The following is an 8,648-nucleotide window of genomic DNA, read 5'->3' as shown; positions in this document are numbered from 1 at the left end:
AAATCATGTTTATCGTTGTTAACCTAAGACTTTTAGGAGCTAATAAAAAAAACTGACAACCAAAAGAACAAAGATTCAGGTTTTTAAAAAAATCGGATGCTGGATATCTGGAATACAGACAGTGACAAATCTGCAGGTTTGGCAACATCTGTAGAGAGATGTTGAATCCAATTTTGGAGTGTGAATAATAACATCAGCCTGAATGTATTATTTCTGCTGCCTGGCCTGTATAGTTTCTTGCAAAATTCAGGTGAAATTGTATTGTTGGCCTCTTGTCAGCCTTAATGTAATATGCTGTATATCAAACTTTGTATCACACCTTAGTTTCTTTTCTGACTATCTGAAGTTTGAAGTATTGGCTATAATTTTTAATTCTTAATGCTATTAAAACAAATGAGAAAAAAGCCTCACCAGGTCATATACTCATCCAGATGCCTTTTAAATGTTGCAATTGTACCAGTCTCTACCACTTCCTCTGGCAGTTCATTCCATACATTCAACACCCTCTGTGCGAAAACATTGCCCCTATGGGGTCACTTTGATATCTTTCCCCTCTCAACCTAAACCTAAGCACTCTAGTACTGGACTCTGCATCCTAAGGGAAAGACTTAGGATGAATAGACAATTGATGCCCCTTGTGACTTTATAAACCTCAACCAACTACATAGGAAGGGAAAAGGATGAGTTTCTGAATGATGAGTACAGAGAGTTAGGCAGGAATTTAAAAAGGAGGTCCTCGAGAGTAGCAATATCTGGATTGAACCCAGTGCTCTGAGGGTAAGCATAGGAGGATAGAGTAGATGAATGCATGGCTGAGGAGCTGGTGAATGGGAGAAGGATTTACATTTTTGGATCATTGGAATCTCTGCCAGGGTAGATGTGAGAAGTGACCTGTACAAGGACTGCTTGTACCTGAATCGAAAGGCAGCTAATATACTTGCAGGGAGATTTGCTAGAGTTGCTTAGGAGGATTTAAACCAGTAAGATGGGAGGTGGGACCCCAGCGAGAGAGTGAGGAAAGAGATCAGTCTGAGACTGGTACAGTTGTGAAAAGAAGTGTCAAAAAGTCAGGGCAGGCAGGGACAAAGCAGAGAATAAGGTAGGCCTGATAAATTAAACTGCATGTATTTCAATGCAAGAGGCCTAATGGAAGGCAGATGAACTCATGGCATGGTTAGGAACATTGGACTGGGATATCATAGCAATTGCAGAAACGTGGCTTAGGGTTGGACAGGGCTGGCAACTTAATGTTTCAGGATACAAATGCAACAGGAAGGATAGAAAGGGAGGCAAGAGAGGAGGGGAAGTGGTGTTTTTGATATGGGATAGCATTACAACTGTACTGAGGGAGGATATTCCCAGAAATACAGCCAGGGAGATTATTTAGGTGGAACTGAGAAGTAAGAAAGGGGTGATTACCTTATTGGGATTGTATTACAGACTCCGTAATAGTGAGAAATTGAAAAACACATTTGTAAGGAGATCTGTTATTTGCAAGAATGATAGGATGGTTATGGTAGGGGATTTTAACTTTCCAAATATAAACTGGGGCTGCCATTGTCTTTGGGTTTTAGATGGACAGGAATTGTAAGTGTGTACAAGAACATTTCTGATTCAGTATGTGGATATACCTTTTAGAGAAGTGCAAAACTTGACCTACTCTTGGGAAATAAGGCAGGGCAGATGACTGAGGTGTCAGTAAGGGGAGCACTTTCAGGGCAGCAACCATAATTCTGATGTAAACATTGAATTTCTAAATTGGAGGAAGGCTAATTTTGATGGTATTAGGCAGGAACTTTCAAAAGCTGATTGGGGACAGATGTTCGCTGGTAAAGGGACGGCTGGAAAATGAGAAGCCTTCAGAAATGAGATAATGAGAGTCCAGAGACAGTATATTCCTGTTAGGGTGAAAGGAAAGGATGGTAGGTGTAGGAAAGGCTGGTAGGTGTAGGGAATGTAAGAAATTGAGGGTTTGGTTAAGAAAAAGAAGGAAGCACATAGACTCAGAGATGTACAGCACGGAAATAGACCCTTTGGTCCAACTTGTCCAAGCCGACCAGATATTCCAATGCAATCTAGTCCCACCTGCCAGCACCCGGCTCATATCTCTCCAAACCCTTCTTATTCATATACCCATCCAGTTGCCTTTTAAATGTTGCAATTGTACTAGCCTCCACCACTTCCTTTGGCAGTTCATTCCAGACATGTACCACCCTCCATGAAAAAGTTAGGTCTCTTTTATATCTCTCCTCCCACCCTAAATCTATGCCTTCTGGTTCTGAACTCCCCCACAGCAGGGAAAAGACTTTGTCTATTTATCCTAGCTCGGCATTATTTTATAAACATCTATAAGGTCACCCGTCAGCCTCCGACGCTCCAGGGAACACAGCCTTGGCCTATTCAATCTCTCCCTATAGCTCAAATCCTCTAACCCAGGCAACGTCCTTGTAAATCCTTTCTGAACCCTTTCAAGTTTCACATCGTTCCGATAGGAAGGAGACCAGAATTAGAGGGTATAGGTTTAGGGTGAGAGGAGAAAGATATAAAAGAAAACTAAGGGGCCACTTTTTCACTCGGAGGGTGGTACGTGTATGGAATGAGCTGCTAGAGGAAGTGGTGGAGACTAGTACAATTGCAATATTTAAAAGGTATCTGGAATAGTCATATGATTAGAAAGGGTTTGAAGGGAGGAGATAATACTGTTGAAGACTGAACTGTAGTCAATGAGTAGGATTCTTACCTAGCTGTTTTATGCTGCAACATTTAAAAGGCATCTGGATGGGTATATGAATAGGAAGGTTTGGAGGGATATGGACCAAGTGCTGGCAGGTGGGACTAGATTGGGTTTGGATATCTGGTCGGCATGGACGAGTTGGACCGAAGGGTCTGTTTCCATGCTGTACATCTCTATGACTCTGAGTCAGAAGTTACATGACACCGGTCCACAGTCCAACAGGTCCACTCAAAATCACAAGCCTTTAGAGAGCCGCTCCCCAACCACTTCACCTAATGAAGGAGCAGTGCTCCAAAAGCCTGCAACTCCAAACAAGCCCTGCGACTGCAACCTGGTGACCTGTGACCCCCAACCTCATCTACCCCAGTCCAACACCGGCATCTCAACAAAGTTATTGATGCACAGATCAGTTAACTTGCAAGATAACCTAAAAAATATTATGACCTAAAGACAAAAATAAATGAATGGAGCCTTAAGAAGAGTAAAGAGCAAAACAGTTATTTTAGTTGCTAGGAAACAGGATTGATGAATTGCTTAGATTTGTGTTCAAAACTTAATATCAGGTATAGACAGGATTGATCAAATGCATCCTTACCGAGTATAAAGGCCATAGGAATATACTTTAAGGAAAATCAGAAGGGCAAAAAAGGAACATGGGATAGCTTTGGCAAATAGACTTAAGGTGAATCCAAAGGGTTTTTACAAATACATTAAGGACAAAAGGGTAACTAGGGAGAGAATAGGGCCTCTCAAAGATCAACAAGTCAGCCTTTGTGTGGAGCCGCAGGAGACGGGGCAGATACTAAATGAGTATTTTGCATCAATGTTTACTGTGGAAAGGACATGGAAGATATAGAATGCAGGGAAATAGATGGTGACATCTTAAAAAATGTCCATGTTACAGAGGAGGAAGTGCTGGATGTCTTGAAATGCATAAAGGTAGATAAATCCCCAGGACCTGATCAGGCGTACCCTAGAACTCTGTGGGAAACTAGGGAAGTGATTGCTGGGCCTCTTGCTGAAATACTTGTATCATCGATAGTCACAGGTGAGGTGCCATAAGACTGGAGGTTGGCTAACATAGTGCCGCTATTTAAGAAAGGTGGTATGGACAAGCCAGGGAACTATAGACTGGTGAGCCTGACGTCGGTGGTGGGCAAGTTGTTGGAGGGAATCCCAAGGGACAGAAAGTACATGTATTTGGAAAGGCAAGGACTGATTGGGGATAGTCAACATGGTTTTGTTTGTGGGAAACATGTCTCACAAACTTGATTCAGTTTTTTGAAAAAAATAACAAAGAGGGTTGATGAGGGCAGAGTGGTGGACATGATCTATATGGACTTCAGAAAGGCATTTGACAAGGTTCCCCATGGGAGACTGGCGAGCAAGGTTAGATCTCGTGGACTACAGGAAGAACTAGCCATTTGCATGCTAAACTGGCTCGAAAGTAGAAGACAGAGGGTGGTGGTGGAGGGTTGTTTTTCAGACTGGAGGCCTGTGACCAGTGGAGTGCCACAAGGATCGGTGCTGGATCCACTACTTTTAATCATTTATATAAGTCATTTGGATATGAGCAAAAGAGGTATAGTTAGTAAGTTTGCAGATGACACCAAAGTTGGAGGTGTAGTGGACAGTGAAGCAGATTACCTCAGATTACAATGGGATCTTGATCAGATGGGCCAATGGGCTCAGGAGTGGCAGATGGAGTTTAATTCAGATAAATGTGAGGTGCTGCATTTTGGAAAAGCAAATCTTAGCAGGACTTATACACTTAATGGTAAGGTCCTAGGGAGTGTTGCTGAATAAAGAGACCTTGGAGTGTAGGTTCATAGCTCCTTGAAAGTGGAGTCGCAGGTAGATAGGATAATGAAGAAGGAGCTTGGTATGCTTTCCTTTATTGGCCAAGAGCATTGAGTACAGGAGTTGGGAGGTCATGTTGAGGCTGTACAGGACATTGGTTATGCTACTTTTGGAATATTGAGTGCAATTCTCCTTCCAATCGGAAGGATGTTGTGAAACTTGAAACGGTTCAAAAAAGATTTACAAGGATGTTGCCAGGGTTGGAGGATTTGAGCTATAGGGAGAGGTTGAATAGGCTGTGGCTGTTTTCCCTGGAGCATCAGATGTTGAGGGCTGACCTCATAGAGGTTTATAAAATCATGAGGGGCATGGATAGGATAAATAGACAAAGTCTTTTCCCTGCGGTGGGGAGTGCAGAACTAGAGGATGTAGGTTAGGCGTGTGAGGAGAAAGATATAAAAAAGTCCTCAGGGCAACCTTTTCATGCAGAAGGTGTTACGTGTATGGAATGAGCTGCCAAGGAAGTGGTGGAGGGTAGTACAATTGAATTGAATTTATTGTCATGTGTACCAAGGCACAGTGAAAAGCTCTGCATTGAGAGCAATACAGGCAGATCACAGCGTTAAGTAGCATAGATAAGTAAATAATAGGTAAACAGCAGCAAAAACAAAAACACAGGTACAGGAGAATGTTGAGAGTTTGTGAGTCCATTCAGTATTCTAACAACAGTAGGGTAGAATCTGTTTTGAAACTGGCTGGTGCGTGTGTTCAGGCTTCTGTACCATCTCCCTGATGGCAGAGGTTGTAGAAAAACATTGCTAGGGTGGGATGAAGCTTTGAGAATGCTAGCGGCCTTTCCTTGACAGCGGGCCTGGTAGATGGGAGGTTGGCCTTTGTGATTGTCAGGGCCGAGTTCATCATTCTCTGTAACTGTCTCTGATCTTGAATGGTACAGTTGCCATACCAGATAATGATACATCCAGACAGAATGCTCTTTTTGGCGTACCTTTCAAAGTTGGCAAGGGTATTCACCATCATGCCAAATTTCCTCAGCTGCCTGAGGAAGAAGAGATGTTGGGCCTTTGTAACCAGTGCATCCACATGATGACTGCAAGAAAGCTTGTTGTTGATGACCACTCCCAGGAGCTTAACACTCTCCACTCACTCCACCTCCGTACTGTTAATGTGTAGGGGGGGGGGAGGGGCGCAAGGGAGTGGGGGGCATGAGTAACATCCCACCAAAAGTCAATAATGAGTTCCTTGGTTTTGCCGGCATTAAGAGCTATGTTGTTCTCAGTGCACCATTTTTCCAGGTCTTCCACCTCTCGTCTAGTCTGTTTCATCGCCATTTGACATTCGACTGACTATGGTAGTGTCATCAGTGAACTTGTAAAAGGCATTAGTCTGGTATTTGGCGAAGCAGTCATGGGTACACAGTGAGTACAGTAGGGAGCTGGTATGCACCCCTGGGTGGCTCCAGGGTTGAGTGTTAGGATTAAATAATGTCCCCAGTCTTTACTGATTGTGGTCTGTGGTTAGGAAACTGAGGATCCAGTTGCAGAGAGTGGGGCTTAGTCCGAGATCACTAAGCTTAGTAATCAGTCTCGAGGAGATAATACTGTTGAAGGCTGAACTGTAGTCAATGAGTAGGATCCTTACCTAGCTGTTTTACGCTGCAACATTTAAAAGGCATCTGGATAGGTATATGAATAGGAAGGAGGAGAAAGTGAGGTCTGCAGATGTTGGAGATCAGAGCTGAAAATGTGTTGCTGGAAAAGCGCAGCAGGTCAGGCAGCATCCAGGGAACAGGAGAATCGACGTTTCGGGCATAAGCCCTTCCTGAAGGGTTTGGAGGGATATTTTCAGCTATGAATAGGAAGGGTTTGGAGGGATATGGGCCATGTACTGGCAGGTGGGACTAGATTGGGTTGGGATATCTGGTTGGCATGATTGAGTTGAACTGAAGGGTCTGTTTCCATGCTGTACATCTCTATGACTCTCAGGTCACCCCTCAGCCTTCGACGCTCCAGAAAAAACCGCCCCAGCCTATTCAGCCTGCCTGCCTGATCAGTCCTACATCCAGACGCATCCACTCCCTCTGCCACCGACGCTCAGTCCATACCCCTGCAAGATGTGCTGAGAAGTTTACCAAAAATCCTTAGGTAATGTTTTCCAACCCCATGACCGCTTCAATCTAGAAGGCAGCAGATCCTGACTTTGAAATATATCTCTATTCTTCATTAGCACTGTGTGAAAATCCTGGAATTCTCTCCTCCCGCAATATGGGTCAACCCACAGAAGGTGTACTGCAGCAAGTCAGGAAAACAGCTCACCACTACCTTCTCAAGGGCAACTAGGGTCAAGCAACAAATGCTGGCTAGTCAATGATGCCCACATCCCAAAAATTTTTTTTTAATGACTGAAGAATCCATTTATGTCATGGATTTATTGCATTCTTTGTTCTCCATTTGTTCATTTGATCACTTTTTTCTTGACCCTCAGTTTTGATTGTTTGTAGACCTGCTTTGTTCCCTTTGGGTTTTTTTGATCTTTCTAGTTTAGGCATGCTTTTCACAAAGTAGCTCCTGGTCATCATTAAACCAGTCTTTAAGTTTTCTGGTTGAGAATCCTAGAGTTCTGTCACAGGTGTTTATGTTGGATTAAGGACTGATTTTCTTCTCCCATCTCCACGGACTGCGCAGTCTTGTTTGAGATGATATTCACATGGGCAAGGCTGCTCAATATTGATCAACACCTGTAATGCCAGCAAAGACTCAATGTTGCAGCGACATTCAGATTTGTCCCTTGTGTCCCCAAGCATTTTGGATTTCTAGCATTCTGACCCAAACTTTGGCCTCCCTTTCTATGCTGCTGCAGTTATAACTGCTATAACTAAGACCAAGTCGCTCTGCATTGCTCCGGACTCCCAAAGCTGCTGTATCTTAGCCTGTTAACTAGGTGGCTTCACCCGTAGCTGTTTATAACCTCACCCAGGACTTTGAAGAGGTAATGGTGTAGTGGTATTATTGCTGGACTGTTAAGTCAGAGATCCACACAATGTTCTGGACACCCTGATTGAAAACCTGCCACAACAAATACTTATTGAATTCAAATTCTGGTATTAAGAGTCTATTGATGACTGTGGAATCATTGTTAGAAAAACCTACCTGATTCATGTTTGCCCTTTAAGGAAGGAAATGGCTATCCTTACTTTGCCTGGCCTACATGTGACTCCAGAATCACAGCAATGAGGTTGACTTTAACTGCCTTCTGGAATCGGTAATAAATGCTGAGCTAGCCAGCAATGCCGTAAATGGATTTTTTTTTAAAATCACCTATGCGCCTGCTTACCTGTACTATCTGACCTCCAATTGGTTATTGGTGATGATAGTTGCTGCTGTGTTCTTGTTGCTGCTGGTCTTGTTTTTCTATAGGTAACTGTTCTGTAATTGCCTGGGAGCTATCACATCCAGAGATCCAGCACAATCAAACTGAAGTCTGTCTCTGTCCACCATCAGTCATGTTAGAAGGGTTTCCCCTCAACTCTGTAATGATACAGATAGCAAACCCAAGCAAACCGGCATCGATCACAGACAGACACATTAAAGGGATGAATTTTAAATATGATTTATCAGATTGATAAGCAATTAAATGATGAATAGCAGACCTGTTGATGACTTGTATTACAAGCATGTCGGGCTCTATCTTGCTTAAATGATGTTGGTACTGGTCAATGCAAACTGCTTCTGGAGGTGTTTTCTTATTTCTGAGATGGGATTCTTTTATCAGAGCTTTCAACAACTTGATTAACTGCACAATAACTGGAGAGATTAGAACCAAAAGCATCCCTGTGGAGAAGCTTTCAAAACTCAGTCAGACCCAGTTCTCTATGTTTCCACTTATATTTTCAGAAATCTGTGTTTGGCTGAACAAAACAACATCTCAGTATGTGATTGCCATTAGCAGAGCCATTAACTTGCATTACCTTTCCAGGCCAGTTCCCAACAGCAAATGCGTCTTTTGTTTCTTTATTAAAACAAGCTGCTGTTCAAAGTTCAGTTCTCTTTAAACTGTTCCAAAACAAAATGAAAAAAGTAAAATAAAAATAGTGATG

The sequence above is a fragment of the Chiloscyllium plagiosum genome, unplaced genomic scaffold (assembly GCF_037043375.1).
Source record: "Chiloscyllium plagiosum isolate Xiang-an unplaced genomic scaffold, Cpla_swu_hap1 HiC_scaffold_19, whole genome shotgun sequence".
Classification (NCBI taxonomy): domain Eukaryota; kingdom Metazoa; phylum Chordata; class Chondrichthyes; order Orectolobiformes; family Hemiscylliidae; genus Chiloscyllium; species Chiloscyllium plagiosum.
Note: the sequence above shows the minus strand (reverse complement) of the source record.